Consider the following 16654-nt stretch of genomic DNA (forward strand, 5'->3'; position numbering starts at 1 on the left):
ACAGAACTGGATTGAGTCCCTGGTTCCCAGATTCAATCTGACCCAGCCTCAACCATTGCTGGTATTTTGGGCGTTGACCAACAGATGGGAAATTTCTGTATTTTTCCATCTCTGTCTGTTTCTGTCTGCCTCTCAAAACAACTTTTTAAAACAGCTTTGTAGAATTCAGCAGTGAAGGCTTCTGGTCTTTGGCTTTTCCTGGTCAGGAGATTTTTGATTTACTATTCAATTTCAGTACTTGCTACTGATTTGTTTATGCTTTTCTGTGTCTTCATCACTTAATTTTGATAAGTTATATATATTCAAAAATTTCCATTTTGTCTAGCTTTAGCAGTTTATTGGCATATAAATGTTTATAACAGGCTAATGTATTTCTGAGGTATAAGTTGTGATATTTCATTTTTCATATTTGATTTTAACTTTTGGGTCTTCTCTCCCTGTTTCTTAGTTTAACTAAAGGTTAAGCTATTTTGGTTATCTTTTATAGAACTAACTCTGCATTTCATTGATATTTTATTGTGGTTGTTTAGTTTTATTTCCTTTGGCTGCGTTTTAAAGTTTATTGCTCTTTCCTTCTACTTACATTTTACATGATTTGTTACTGTTTCTCTAAGTACTTGGGATGCAATGCTAGGTTTCATTTGCTTGCTTATGTCTTCCTATTTTTTTGATGTAGGCACTTATTGCTACAAACTTCCCTCTAAGTACTGCTATTGCTGTATTCCATGAGTTTGTATACTGCTTTCTATTTTTGTTAGTTTCAAAAAAACATTTTAATTCCTCCTTTGATTTATTCAAAGACTCATTGTTCATTCTGGAGCACCTTGTTCAGTACACAGAAATTTGTATAGCTTCTAGAATTTCTTTTGTTATTGACTTATAGTTTTATTCTATTGTGATGAGAAAAATAGGTTGCTATTTCATTTTTAAAAATGTTTTGATACTTGACATGTGAACTCACATTTTGTGTATCCTAGAGAAATTTCTACGTGTTGATGGAGAGAGTGTTTTATTCTGAAACAAATCTGGTGGCTAAGAAACCAGAAATGCATTCTCTCAAAGCTCTGGAAGCCACAAATCCAAGATCAACGTGTCATCAGAGTCAACTCCTTCTGAGAGCTCTAAGGGAGAACACCTCTTACCCAGCTTCTGGTACTTGGATGGAAGTCTTTGGTGCTCCATATGGAAGCATCACTCCCATCTCTGTCTCCATTTCATATTATGCTCTCTCTGTGTGTGCATTGATCCTGCCTAAACTTCCATTTTTATGAGAAGGTCACATTTGACATACTTGCCATTAAGATATCAACATGTGAATTTGAGGAGCAAGAGCACAGTTCAGCTTATAGCATAGAAAGACTTATATACAGGGGCCAGTGCTGTGGCATAGTAGGCTATGCATCTGCCTGTGGTGCTGGCATCCCATGTGGGTGCTGATTCAAGTCCCAGCTGCTCCATTTTCAATCCAGCTCCCTGCTGATGACCTGGAAAGCAGTAGAAGATAGCCTAAGTGCCTGGGTCCCTGTACCTATGTGGGGGACCCAAAAGTTCCTGACTCCTGGCTTTGGATCAGCCCAGCTCTGGCCATTGTAGCCCTTTGGGGAGTGAAGTGGTGGATAGAAGACCTCTCTATCTGTCTTTCCTCTTTCTATAACCCTGTCTTTCAAATAAATAAATAAATCATTTTTTTAAAAATAAAGACTTATGTATTAGGTCTCTACTGCTGGTATAAAAAAATCCCACAAACCCAGCAGTTTACAATAACTCCTTTTATAAATTGCATGTTTTTGAAGGTTAGAAATCTAATATGGGTCTCAGGAAATTAAAATCATATTATTAGGGCTGCATTACTTTCTGGAAGCTCTGGGGTTAATTATGATTCCTGCCTTTTTCCGGTTTGAGGCAAGGAATGAGCCCCTGTCTTTATCTTCCAAACCAGAACATTGCATTTCTATGATCATTATTCTATATCCACATCTGCCCCTGACTCTGACCTCCCTTGGAGGCAGTGTCCCACTTTATAAGGATCCATACAACTAGGTTGAGAAAACTCAGTTTATCCAGGATAATCCCCATCTCAAGATCCTTAACTCCAATTTCACAATGAAAAGTCTGCTGTGTCACGGAAGGTAGCATATTCATAGGTCCCGAAGATTAAGATGTGAATCTCTGTGTGCAGGAACAGGAGATTATTCTGCCTACTGCCAACCACTTGGAAAATGTTTGCTTTCTGACCCTGAAACTCCCTCTGCTGATGTAGAAGTCTTGTTATCAAGAAAGGAATGAGTCCATTAGGAAACAACAGAAGCTCTGTTTATCTGATAATTGAAATTGTCACTTGACTGACTGTATTAGGATTCTCAAATAACAGGCATAAAAGGGCATATGAGGATTGGAACAGATTTTCAAGTGGAATTAGGGCTACTGGGACACAGTAGGATGCCTCTACAAATGGCAGAGTGCAGCATAGGTGGAACTCTGAAGATCCTCAAGGGTGGTTCCAATTTTTAGTAAAATCTAATAGATAGCAGCAAGTCAGCACAGCTGGGGCCACCAATATCCATAAGGATTGAAATCTTGGATCACTCTATTTATTAAAAATTCCCCACTCACTGAGGTCCTGGCTGGGGGTGAACAATGGAAAGATGAAGTGACACATGTCAACTAGTGTCACAGCTGTGCCTCGGCAGAGATGGGAGCAGCAGTAGACACCCTTATTCTATTTTTTACTTGGTTGTATTTGTGATAAATAGATCACATTCATTTCCCCTCTCCTCCATTCGTTTGCATAGACCACTATGATGGGCACTAACTTTATACTTTAGACTCCATATTGCTTGATGCTAAGGTGAAATTATAATGAAACTAGGGGACAAATGAATATCAATGAAAAATAGATGAACCAACGCTAAAGGAAGACCTTTGTCTCTCTCTCTGTCTACTCTGCCTGTCCAAAAAAAAATGGCAGGGTCATTATCAATAGTCACCTTGAATGTAAATGGCCTCACCTCTCCCTTTCAAAGATACAGACTAGCTGAATGGAAAAGACAAAAACACCCTAATCTATTTGCTGCCTACAAGAAACACAGCTCACTTAGAAAGATACGTGCAGCTCTGGCCTCAGAATCAGCCCTTAAAGGCATTCGAATCTGACTAAAAAGCCCATAAGAATATTTCAGGCATAGAAAGCCAAGACACTGTGGCGAAAAATGACCTAAATGAAAGATCTCTGTGAATGAGATCCCAGTGGAAAGAATGGGCCAAAGAGAGAGGTAGCTTTCTCTGAAGGGAGGAGAGAACTTCCACTTTGATTATGGCCTTTTCTAAATAAGGTCAGAGTTTGTGAACTCAAGAGGCTTCCATAGCCTTGGTAGCTCATGACAAGAGCCTTGGGTCATAAATAAGAGTGTCAATTATTAAATCAACAACAGGAGTCACTGTGTACTTACTCCCCATTTAGGATCTGTCCTTAATGTGTTCACAATGAGAATTAATGGTAAAACTAGTCTTCAAACAGTACTTTATATTTTGTGTGTCTGTGTGGGTGCAAACTGTTGAAATCTTTACTTAGTATATACTAAGTTGATCTTCTGTATATAAAGATAATAAAAAATGAATCTTAACGAAGAATGGGATGGGAGAGGGAGTAGGTGATGGTATGGTTTGTGGGTGGGAGGGTGGTTATGGGGGGAAAAGCCGCTATAATCCAAAAGTTGTACTTATGAAATTTATATTTATTAAATAAATTTTCTAAAAAAAGAAAAAAAAAAAAAGAAAAATAGATGTAGTACCAAATGGGGATGTAGAGCTTTCCTTTTGGGAGAAAAACAGGTATTTTGTTTATGAGATGGTTGCATTGTGTTAGAGGGAGCAGGGTTTTTGAAGACATTTGTTGTGGTTTTGATCTTCAAACTGCATATGAATCCTGGACTGCCAGACAAAATTCTAACTTCCTGTTAGTTGTAGAACTTGGCAGGGTAAAGACTGTTTCTCAAAGTCTCTTGCAGCAGAGCTCTGAATGTGGATTGTGTGGGGCACCAGGACATGGATGGGCAGCCCCTCACTTCCTCTTCTCTTGTTAGCAGTTTCTCTCCGAGGTTTCCTGTCTGCTTTTACTCCTTGGGTCTGAACTGAAAGCCTTTAGCATTTACCAGGGCCATCTCCTGGTCAGAATACTGATTGCTGGAATGCTGATTGTTGTTGCTCATTAATGTGAAGCTGACACAGTTTCTGCTTCATATTTTATTTTCTAACCTGTTGCTTTCTGCTTCAATTTCTCAGCCTCTCAGTGTAAGTGTTGAGGACATGTAAATTCAAGGATATACAGTGTGTGGAATACGAGGACTTAGTGCTGCCCATTCCCTCTTCTCTGGGATCTTGGAGTCCCACCTGCTGGCTTCCTTAATAGCTCTGAGCTCCAATTTCCATCCTGCCACACCGCTAAGATGATTGCAGAGTCCAAACCAGTGCACCTCAGATTTTACATTTTAGAGTTGTCTCATCTGTCCTTGAAGGATTCTTTTATGAAATATGATAATCAAGAATGAGAGGATTTAATAAATAAAAGATACAAAAAAGCTAAATCCATTTTGTAGAATTATTGGATGAAGTGAACCACAAACTGTTATTATGCGTCTGTCATGTGCTCCAGTTATGGCAACACACTTCCGGTAAACAGTGTGTAGAAGAATGCTTTACACCTCACTTTGGTACCACCACTATCTGCTGTTGACTCTTGTTTTGACAAGTAGGAAGTAAGAAATTTAGCCAATGTGTGAAGACCAGCACCTACTGAGGAAGCTCCAGAAGCCCAGCATTTTGCACTTCAAAGTCCTGCTCAGACCCTGATAACTGTCCAGGTGGTCCCATCCCTTCCCCCAAGGAAAGCTCCTAGGAGAATTTTCTCCTCCAGACCAAATGGGTTACCTGACCTAATAACATGGGGCAATAAAACCTTCACAGATGCCCTCAGGGAAGCCCCTTTACTCTGCCCTGAGCCAGCAAATTTGGGGAGGGATTTGTTAATTTTCACCCAACAAATCCTTCTGCTAAGACTCTCCATCCTTTGTCCTGGAGGAGAGAGGGACTTGGGTAAGCAGACTCCCTTAAAAACCTAGGGAGTCCAAACACACTGTGTGCTCAGCCCTCTTCCTCTGCTGAGCCACCCTCCTGTCCTCTCCAGGTGTATTCTCTCTATTCAACCATGCAACCTCACTCCTCTCCTGTCCAAGTGGCTGGGTGCTCTCTATCTTACCCTTCCATTCGATGGATGCCCTATCCCCATTAAAACCTTATCACTTCCCTCTCTGTCTCATGCCTGAATTCTTTCTTGCATGAAGACAAGAACCTCATGGCTTCCACAGCCTTTTCTCCAGAGACAGCTTCATTGTCCCACGCATCACGGAGGCCATGGGGGATCAGGGCTCATAGCTGCACTTCCCTGGCTCTTCTACCCCAAGTGCTGGCTGCCCTTTTTACACTCTAGTCTTTTCAAACAACAGTGTGTTGTTTGTTTGGTTTTCAATTAAGCTTTTAATTTTTCTCAGTGAAATATGAGTTGAATGCTAATATCCTGTACTCCATCCTATCTAGAGGGAAAAATTCAATTCAGAGTTCTTAATATCTGATTTTCTATTTCCTTTCACTTACTACACTTTCTTGAGGATAATGACCAAATTTGCACTAATGAGGATCAGTGAGCCATGGCCTACTATCAGCAACTTGACTTTATAAATAAAGTTTTATTGGAATACAGTGTCTCTCTTTCATGTATTTGATGTGCTGCCTAATTTCTCTCCATGGTATTAGAGAGTGTACTTAAGGCAGAGACTGAATGATCTGCAAAACCTAAAATATTTGCTCTCTCTTTTCAGGAAAAGTTTGTCAATCTCTGCTTCACTTCACTTGCCTTTTTCTATAACTTCTAGCGTTCTCAAGCCTCCATGTAATCAGATACTCATTAAACAAACATTTATTACAATCTGCCAGGTACTAATTTCTAACATTCAAAGATAAAGTACACATTGCACCTTTCTCCTCTTTCCTTTCCTCCTATCCACCTTCCTCCCGCCCCCCCCCCCCACTTTCTTCCTGGAGATCCTTGGTGTCTAATTAGACCCTTCTCAACTCCTTGCAATGCAAATGGAAAATCAGAGAAACTGCACAGGGCAGATATGAAACAGATAAGAGGAAAGTTCCCTGAGGCTTCAAACAGCCCTCTGCTGTCCTGCCTTCTAAGCCCTCCCCAACAGGTAGTGGCAAATTCCCTCCTTAACCGTATAAAAACCTGTATTTAAACCCACAAGGGCACAGTCTCTGCTGGAACAGACTGTGGCCAACTTCTTTGCTTCAAATAAAGCAATCTGTCTTTTTTGGGCTGTCTGTGAGGAGTCAGATGGGTTAATAGGTAGTCAGGGGATCCCAATGGAATTTGGGGTATAAAATATTTGCTTCCTTTCCTAAGATGTTATCTTTAGGGAGAACAAACAGGCAGACCTCCTTCCTTCAGAATCTCCAAATTTACCATGAGAACAGCAAGGGAGTTCTTCAGGAGCTCACAGCTTATTATGAAAACCAGTTACTTATCCTACCCTTAGCAGGCAGACAGGATGGAAAATTGTAAATCAGATCTTTTGTTGAGCTTACCTACACCTTGTTGATCAACAGTTTGGTCCCCAAGATTGTATTTAAAACCCGAATGCTACAGGGCTTCTTGGGTTCTTTCCTCTCTTGGAAGCCCCCCTTCATGCTGCTCGGGCTGGAGGTCCTTGGTTCTAATAAATACTTTAAATCTCCTTATTGTCCACTTGGAAATTCTTCTTCCTTGTGAGACAAAGAACTGAGGTAACAATAATTTCTCTGTTGCCATTTTCCCCTAACAGGCCTCTGTTTCCTTTTTCTATCTCTTCTTTCTGGGGGTATGAAAGGCCAGAACCCTGAGCTATTCCATACCTAACAAAACATACAATGATACAACTTGATGTGTAATATATAATGTTCTGGATATCATAATTTTGATTGAGATTTAGAATGTAATTCTGGGTATACCATTTGTTAATATGGGTTGGAAAATCTATTATTTGATATCAAAGGTGTCATTACTTTGTTTTTGATACTCTCAGAGGTAGAGCTCATTTGGTCATTTTAACTCATGTCCATAATCCTTTATTTAAAAATACATTTAGGGGCCGGCGCCGCGGCTCAATAGGCTAATCCTCCACCTAGCAGCACCGGCACACCGGGTTCTAGTCCTGGTTGAGGCACCGGATTCTTTCCCAGTTGCCCCTCTTCCAGGCCAGCTCTCTGCTGTGGCCAGGGAGTGCAGTGGAGGATGGCCCAAGTGCTTGGGCCCTGCACCCCATGGGAGACCAGGAGAAGCACCTGGCTCCTGCCTTTGGATCAGCGTGGTGCGCTGGCCGCAGCGTGCCAGCCGTAGCGGCCATTGGAGGGTGAACCAACGGCAAAAGGAAGACCTTTCTCTCTGTCTCTCTCTCTCTCTCTTACTGTTCACTCTGTCTGTCAAAAAAAAAAAAAAAATACATTTAGGGCCTGAGTTGTGGCGTATCGGGTAAAGTTTCCACCCATAAGGTTGCATCCCATATGGGTGCCCGTTTGTGTCCTGGTTGTTCCTCTTCAGATCCAGCTCCTGGTTAACGGCCTGAGAAAAGCAATAAAAAATGTCCCAAGTGTTTGGGACCCTGCCGCCCACATGCAGGACTGAAAGAAGCTTTTGGCTCCTGGCTTTGGCCTGGCTCAGCCCCTGGCCATTGCGACCATCTTGAGAGTGAACCAGTGGATATGTTATGCCCGCAGTCCATGGTCCCCTGAAAATCACACCACCAGAGACCGAAGTTGAAGCCAACTAGCAGGGTCGTTTTTATTACGAGTTCGAACCCGGGCCTCTCTGTGCCTCCCGGAGAGGAAGCCCCCAAGAAGCCCCGAGCCCAGTTCTTACAGAGCTTTTATTATCATGTCCAAGCAGGCTTTAGGGGATTGCTATAGATCAAGTTGATGCTTCTGATAAGTCCCGAGACACCTGCCTCTGACTCCAGGGTAGGGGCTGGTTGTTATCTCAAGCTTTAAACCTCCCTTTTACATTCCTGGACCTGGTCAGGGTAGGGTCACATCTGGCCAGGTGGAGAGAAGGGGGAGTGTACGATACAATAATCAACTTAATGTAGTTACTGGATTATTTAGCTCAAAGACACTTAGCATTGCTTATTATTACTACTAGTTGCCTAATAAGCTAATGTGATTACACTTTAGGTTACATTAAGATAATGATAATATTTTCTAGCACTGTTACAATGGATAAGGGCAGAGTAAAAGCTGGTTGTGCAGGTGTCTTCTCATTCCCCCCTTTCACATGAGACTTATTTGGAGCCAATCTTGGCTCTTCTATAGGTCTTAAGCTTTATAATTCCTGCTCCTCTAAGGGTTGGTACTGTGTCCGCAGCACCATAAACTGAACCGTGTTTATCCTGTCTTTAACAAATGTTACTAGTTTGTTGATCGCACAGGGGCCTATGGTTAAGATTATTATTAACAGAAGTAGAGGGCCAGTTATAGCTGATAATAAGGTTAGCCAAAGAGAATAATTAAACCATGATTCAAACCATCCTTCTTGTTGTTCCCTTTCTCTTTTTCTTTTTTCTAGCCCCTCACGTACTTTAGCCATGGAGTCCTCTACTACCCCGTGTGGTCGGCATAGAAACAACACTCCTCCCCCAAGGCGGCACACAGTCCTCCCTGCTGTAGAAACAGCAAGTCCAGTCCTCGCCTATTTTGGAGGACAACTTCCGACAGGGATCTGAGAGACTTGGTTAAGCCAGCGGTAGATTGGTCAGTTCTCGCTAAGTCTTCATCTATCGCCAGTCGGAGAGCTGAATACTGGCTTCCTTGCTTGGCTACTGCAGTGGCTCCCAACCCTGTCCCTGCCAGTCCTAACAGTCCAGCTACAGTGATTAAAGTGGTCGCCACTTCCCGGTGCTCTCTGCTGAGTGACGCAGTGGGCCTTAGGCTGGACAGGAGTTCCTTACAGGGATGATATATTATTCGAGGGTACAATCTAACTAGAAGGCACCATTCATTATTGCTTTGTAACACTGTCCCTGACACACACGGAGTCACTCCCGAAGCATTACAGGCCCACCTGGCGCTGGGTAGAACAGGGAGGCGTTGCTGAGGACAGTGTGATTACACATTGATCCAGTAGAAACTGTGGTGGATATGCATGTTCCATGACCCTGCACGACCTGTAAGGTGGTCCTGTTATGGGAGAAATTGCAGGGTTCTTGTCTTCGCGCAAGAAAGAATTCAGGCATGAGACAGAGAGTAGTGGGAGGTAAAATAGCAAGGTTTATTAGGGAAGGGACATGCGTAAGGATGGATGGGGAGAGACTGGGGGGAGGGGTGGAGGTTACATGGTTGAGAGGAGAGAGCACACCTGGCCAGACCAGGCGGGCGGCTCAGCAGAGAGGCAGAAGGCTGAGCGCGCAGTCCGGTTGAGGCCGGGGGGGTGGGGGGGTGGGGGGGTTTAAGGAGAGGGGTCTCTGTCTTCACACATCTCCTCCTGAAACAAAGGATTTTATGGCTGTAAATATTAAGAAGCTCCTATCTGAGTTTTCCCTGAAGGTATCAGACAGGAGGAAGCATAGCTGGTGCCATCCTGGGTTCAGAGGAAGGGTGAGCAGAACCCCCTAGAGATTGGGGATCCGGAGCAGGGTGTTTGAGATGCAGATACTGGGCTGCATCTGCATACATTGTCAGGCAGAAGGGGCAGGGACCCCCACCTGGCAGGTTATCAGGTAGGAGGGGGCAGGGCAGGATGTGAACACTGGGCTGCCCCTGAAGTATTATCGGGATAACTTTGAGATGTAGATGCATGTGCTGGACGTAGAGTCTTCTCTGGAGGCCTTTGTCACACACACATAAGCTCATACCTAACTTCCTGCCTAACAGTCCCAGATTCCATCTGTCTCTGCCAGCGGCAGCCCTCTTGGGTTGTCCCAGAGAGTGAGAGACTTGTCACAGCTGACACCTCATAATAGGGTGGCGAGGCCTGATAACACAGCCAGCAGGAATTAGTTAAGTTAGGGAAAGAAGCATTCAAGGCTATATAAGCACTATTTAAGAGTTGCCACAGCGGACCAGATTGTTGGGGTTTTGACTTTTTCCTGTTACTGGCTGAGGCAGGTCCGGCCCTGTCTTTGCGTGCCTCTTTTGATTTTGAACCTTTGCCTCGGCTGGTCATAATGGGTCGGTCCTTGTCCTTTTTTTACTTGGGGAGGAGGACTTGGATTGGGTCTGGGTTTTTGGGTTGGTGAGGGCTCAGGCTCGGGAATAAGGTGAAAGGAGCGGCCGAGAGCCGCCATAAAAAATGGCCTTAATAAAATAAAAAAAAAACAAAAAACAAAAACAGAAATTGAGACAAGCAATTCCAGAAACAGTCCTGGGAAATGGGGAGTAAACTAAGTTCACAGAGAAAGCAGATAGCTACTACCCAGAGATAAGGGCTTCTACCCAGAGATAAGGGCGACAGAACATCCTGATATGCACATAAGCCCCCTCCCCTGTGCTTGTTCAAGCTTAACAAAAAAACCGCGAGGCACGTAGGGCACGTAGCCACCCCTTTCTGCTCTTCAAGGACCCCCTCCCCTTGTCCAAGCTTAGACACGTAGGACACGTAGCCCCCCCGTTCCTCCTCCTCCTCGATGACCTCCTCCCCTTGTAGTTGCCCAATAAACTTACACCACCCTATGGTATGTTAATTTTGTGGTTTTGCCCCTTAAAAGCTGTGTGAGATAGCTGCTCGGGGCTCCTCTCCCCCCGCTGCTTCCGGCAGCCAGTAGAGAGCCCATTTGCGCAAATGAAATAAAACTGCCTCCTGTTTTTTTTGCATCGTCTGGTCTGGAGTCTGTGTTTCTGGGGTCGTCACAAAAGGACACCGCTTTTGGGGTCCTCCAAAGGAACTTATTCGGTCCCACCCCAATTGTGTGGCTCGGTTGAGACCGCCACTGGATTGTAAACTGAATGCCTGGGTCAGACATGGAGACATATAGTCTCAGTCCCCATGTTTTTCCCTTAACCCATTGAGAATTCTGTATTCCTTGCCATGTTTTTACCTTAATTTGGATTGTGTCTTTTTCCCACTTGAGGACTTGACCCACCCACTCTGGCCATCTCCAGAATTTTGTCCCTAGGAGTCAACCATGAGGCTATTGTCTCACATCCCCAGTAATAGCAATAATAATTGCCTGCCCCCACTGCCCCACACACAGTCTGGGGAAGTTTCTGCAGGACAGACATACCATTTAGTTTGTTGTAAGTTGGCCTCTATACCAGTTTGCCCGCACCCCACCAATTTTACCCCGGGATTCCAATGCCAATCGGCTGGTGAGGTAAATGTCTTAACTCTGGGCCTGGAGATCAGCCTCGTGTCCACTTCCTGCCACAGTGTGCAGAGATCTATGGTGAACGTGGGCTGTCCTGTGCCATTATAGCAGTCAATTACTCTTCCCGACACACTCAAGGTCCAGTAGCCTGGTGGAGGTTGGTGAGGAATGATGTCCAAAGTCACTCTCCCCCCAACAGACAGAATTAGTAGGCTTATGAGGTCAGGCCTCATTTCTTGGGTGATCTGTGGCCTGCGGGATACGATGCAATCTAAGCTTCAGGGGGTGACTTTTATCTCGGGTTTTGTCGACCCTCCAAGTCGACTTGGATGTAAGAGGTTCTATGAGGTCCTGGAATGGGTCCGCTGATTTAGTGTGAGTGTGATGAACCCAGGAGGACACTCCGTCTACCTTGAGGGCAGTGGGGGTCGTCAAGATGACTTGGAAGGGTCCCTTCCACCTGGGTTCCAACTTTTCCCGTCGGTGGCATTTCACGAATACCCAGTCGCCCAGCCGGTAGCTGTGGGGCACCGGAGGAGGCCCTGTCTCGTACAGGTCTTTCAGTTTTGGCCACACCTGTTCATGGACCCCCTTAGAAACAAACGTTGGTCCATTGTCCGAGCCTATCATTACTGGAAATCCATACCTGGGTAAGATGTCCTCCAGTATCTTTTTGGCCACCACCTGGGTTGTTTCATTCTTAGTGGGAAAGGCTTCTACCCATCCTGAAAAGGTATCTATAAAAACTAGTAAGTATTTATACCTGTACTTTCCTGGCTTTACCTCAGTCAAATCTACTTCCCAATAGGCTCCTGGTTTATCTCCTCGCTGTCTTGTTCCAGAATTCTGAACGTTCTTGCCTGCATTCATGAGTTGATAGACTTTGCATTTGACAACAATTTGGTCAGTTTTGCTGGGGGCCTCTTTTATTCGTAGTTTCCTCTGTCTCATTAAGTCCTGTATCCTCCTGGTGCCTAGGTGAGTGCTGTGGTGGATTTTTTGTAATACTCTTTCTCCTAGTTTTTTGGGGAGTATGATGCGAAATTCAGAGTCTCTCCACCACCCATCAAGGAGCTGTGCCTCAGGGAGCGTTTTTACCCATTGCAGATCTTCTTCGGTATACTCGGGCGTTGGAGGCAAGTTCCTGGGTCCTGGATCAGGAATTGTTGTATGACTATAGCCTGAATTGGGGACATAGCTATTTTCTTAGCAGTCTGATCAGCAAAATAATTGCCCCTTGACACGGGGTCTATAGGTTTTTGGTGGCCCAGGCAATGCACAATTGCCAATCTTTTTGGCTCCCATAAAGCGGCTAGGAGAACTAAGATTTCTTCTTTGTTCTTTATGGTTTTTCCCTCTGATGTCAGGAGACCTCTTTCCCGATATTTAGCCCCACGTATATGGGCAGTGGCAAAGGCGTACCGGCTATCAATGTAGACCATAAGTCTTTTTCCCTTTCCTAGTTTTAAAGCTTGGGTTAGGGCTATCAGTTCCACTTTCTGTGCCAAGGTGTCTGCTGGCAGGAGCTCAGCCCATATTATCTCAGTCTCTGAAACCACCGCTGCCCCTGCATACCTCTGTCCTTGATGCACGAAGCTGCTCCCGTCCGTAAACCAGGTTACCTCAGTGTTGGGCAGGGCTTGATCTTGTAGATCTTCTCTTACTCCGTGCACCTGGGCTAACACTTCAGCACAATCATGGAGTGGGGCCTCCAGGTCCGGGTCAGGGAGCAGGGAGGCGGGGTTTAGGGTGGCTGGTGGCTAAAAGAAAATTCTGAGAGGGTTTAGCAACAGCCCTTGGTAGTGAGTTAGCCGTGCATTGCTAAGCCATCCGTTGGGAGGCTGCTTTAGGAGGCCTTCAACAGCGTGGGGTGTGGTGACCTGCAGTTCTTACCCCATGGTTAGCTTGTCTGCATCTTTTACCATCAGAGCTGTGGCCGCTATCATTCTGAGACAAGGGGGCCATCCAGTGGCTACAGAGTCAAGTTTCTTTGATAAGTACACTACAGGCTGTTTCCAAGGGCCTATGGGCTGAGTCAGAACTCCCTTAGATACCCCCTTACTCTCGTCCACAAACAGTTGAAAAGGCTTGGAGGCATCGGGGAGTCCCAGCGCTGGGGCCGAGAGCAGCGCTGTTTTTATCTGCTGAAAGGCTTTTTCAGCCTCCTCTGTCCATTGGAAGGGCTGCTGATCTTTTGTCATCAGGTAGAGGGGTTTGGCCAATTCAGCAAACCCAGGGATCAACAATCTGCAGAACCCAGCTGATCCCAAAAACTCCCAAACTTGTCTCTGCGACTGCGGTTGGGGGATTCGGAACACAGTCTCCTTGCGTGCAGGGGTCAGCCATCGTTGCCCCCCTTTTAATAGGGTCCCCAGGTATGTTACCTCGGTCTTGCAGAGTTGGGCCTTTTTAGCGGATGCTCTGTAGCCCAGGCTCCCCAAAGTGTGCAAGAGGTCCTCCGTTCCTCGGGTGCATTCTTCGAGGGTCTGTGCTGCTATCAGTAGATCATCTACACATTGTAAGAGGGTTAGGTTTAGGTGTGTCTGTCGGTACTCACTCAGGTCTTCATGAAGAGCCTCATCGAATAGGGTGGGAGAGTTTTTAAACCCTTGTGGCAGCCGTGTCCAAGTTAGCTGTCCGTTGATGCCTCTTTCTGGGTCCGTCCATTCGAAGGCGAAAAGCTCTTGGCTCTTGGCTCTTAGGTGCTAGGGGTAAGCTAAAAAAAAGCATCTTTCAGATCTAAAACAGTATACCATTGTTTTTCGGGACTGAGAGCACTAAGGGTGTTGAGGTTTGGCACTGTTGGATGGATATCAATAGTTCTTTTGTTAACCTCCCTCAAGTCCTGTATGGACTGATAGTCCCCTGTGGTGGGCTTACACACTAGCAGTAGAGGCGTGTTCCAGGCCGATTGGCACGTTGCAGAACTCCCTGGTCTAGGAGGTGCCGAATGTGGGGTGTAATTCCCACTCTTGCTTCTAGGAGCATAAAGTATTGTCGAACCCGGACCGGATCCGCTCCAGGTTTTGTCTCTATGTGTACGGCCGGACGGTGGGCGGCCAGTCCCATTCCCCCAGTCTCAGCCCATGCCTCGGGGAAGCGCTGGACCCACCGGTCAATTTCTTGTCCAGGCTCCTTAGGTTGTTGGTGAATACGGTATTCATCTTCCAGGGACAGAGTTAATATTGAAACTGGTCCACCTTGTGAATCCGTCACCTTTGGCCCATCAGGTAGGAAGCAAATTTGGGCTCCTATTTTAGTTAGTAAGTCTCTCCCCAGAAGGGGGTATGGACTTTCAGGGATGACCAAGAAAGAATGGGACACACTCTTGGTCCCCAAGTCCACAGTTCTTTTAGTTGTCCATGAGTACTTTTTGATCCCTGTGGCTCCTTGCACCCAAGAAGAGGTGGCTGATAGTTTCCCCCGGGGGCTAGTGAGAACTGAGTGCTGGGCTCCTGTGTCTACTAAAAACTGGATAGGATTCCCCTCCACTTGTAGAGTTACCCTGGGTTCGGGGAGTGGGTCCAAACCCCGTCCCCCCTAATCTTCAGAATCTTGAGTCACTAGTACAGCAGGGGGTTGCGTGGAAGGCGTTTCCTGCCATCGGCCTGGCTTGGCCCTTTTCTTTTTTGGACAGTCTCTAGCCCAATGGCCAATCTCCTTGCAATAGGCACACTGGTCTTTATCTAATTTTTATAGGGTATTTTTGGGCGTGTGGAATTTTCCTGTGGTTGCTTCCCTTGAACTGCTGCCACCAGTACTCTCGTCATCTTTTCTGTTGCCCTCAACTGCCTCTCTTTGGGGGCATCCCTATTATTAAAAACCCTCTGAGCAATCCTAAGTAAATCCTGAATGTTCTTTCCCTCCAGGTCTTCTAATTTTTTAACTTCTTTTTAATGTCAGGAGCAGCCTGATTTACAAACAACATAACTACTGCTGCTTGATTTTCGGGGGCCTCTGGATCCATAGGCGTGAACTGTCTAAAGGCTTCCATTAATCTTTCTAAATACCCTGAAGGGGACTCTGTCTTTCCTTGACTAACTGCATATACCTTGGCCAAATTAGTGGGCTTGTGTACTGCTGCCCAGAGACCCGCCATTAGAGTCTGGCGATAAACCCATAGCTGTCCCCTACCTTCTGCCGTGTTGTAGTCCCAGCCATCTTGTGGGGGTCTGGTCAAAGGAAAAGCATCATTGATTAATCTGGGTTGGCTGTGGGTTCACCATCGTCGCCAGGAACCAATTTCCTGGCTTCTAACTGGATTCGTTCTCACTCCTCTGTGGTAAACAGGATTCAGAGGAGTTGTTGGCAGTCATCCCAGGTGGGTTGATGAGTAAACATAATGCTATCTAAAAGAGAAATCAAATCTTTGGGATTGTCAGAAAAACGGGCATTTTGAGTCTTCCAATTATAGAGGTCACTGGTGGAGAAGGGCCAGTACTGAAGTCTAGGGTTCCCAGTGCCATTGGGCGGCCCGATTTCTCGTAATGGTAGGGCCACCGTGGAGTCGGGATGGTGCGGGCTCGCCGCTCGTTGGGTTTGACCCCTCGTCCTTTCTGCTGGTCCCCCTGGGTCAGCCCCTGCTTCTCTCTCTCCCTCCAGTGGGGCTGCCTGTGTTCCCTCGTTCACCGGCTCTGCAGGCCTAGGATGAGGGAGAAGGTATGGAGGAGGGTCATGGGGTAGGGGATCTGAACTGCCAGGCAGGACTGGGTAAAGAGGAGCTGAGGGTTTAGTGGCTCAGGGTTTAGCAGTGGCCTCCCTTAGGGGTGCGGTTTTTGCTGACTCGCCCGTTCCTGTGCGCTGTAGGGCTAGATTTTTAGCTGCGGGAAGGAGAGGCACCAGCAAGGCCAGCGGGTTATTTATTAGATCTTGCCAGACAAGAATGTAGGGGATTTGATCTGGGTAGCCATTCGGTTCTGAAAGATTTTCTCCTTAACCGTCCGTACGACTGACCGGTCGAGAGTGCCCTCTGGAGGCCATCCAACACCAAAAGCTGGCCACGGTGACCCATCCCGACTCCACGGTGGCCCTACCATTACGAGAAATCGGGCCGCCCAATGGCACTGGGAACCCTAGACTTCAGTACTGGCCCTTCTCCACCAGTGGCGGGTTTGTCCTTCCTGATTTCCACGCTTAAACTAGAAGCTCTATTCCTCACAGCTCTGAAATGATCCATTATGATGGTGAGGGGGTGGTCTGCGTCTGCCCCATCGTGGACCTAGAGTCCCTGGTTAAAAAGGGGGATTTTTGGAAGGAAGGTA

At 45.9% G+C, this 16654-nt stretch overlaps 1 pseudogene; it reads right to left on the bottom strand.

Annotated features, from left to right (window-relative positions):
• Positions 1-11615: 11615 nt before the first annotated feature.
• On the bottom strand, positions 11616-16429 carry LOC103348931 (uncharacterized; annotated as a pseudogene).
• Positions 16430-16654: the final 225 nt, after the last annotated feature.

The sequence above is a fragment of the Oryctolagus cuniculus genome, chromosome 3 (genome assembly GCF_051225735.1).
Source record: "Oryctolagus cuniculus isolate XC-2025 breed Fujian yellow rabbit chromosome 3, ASM5122573v1, whole genome shotgun sequence".
NCBI lineage: Eukaryota > Metazoa > Chordata > Mammalia > Lagomorpha > Leporidae > Oryctolagus > Oryctolagus cuniculus.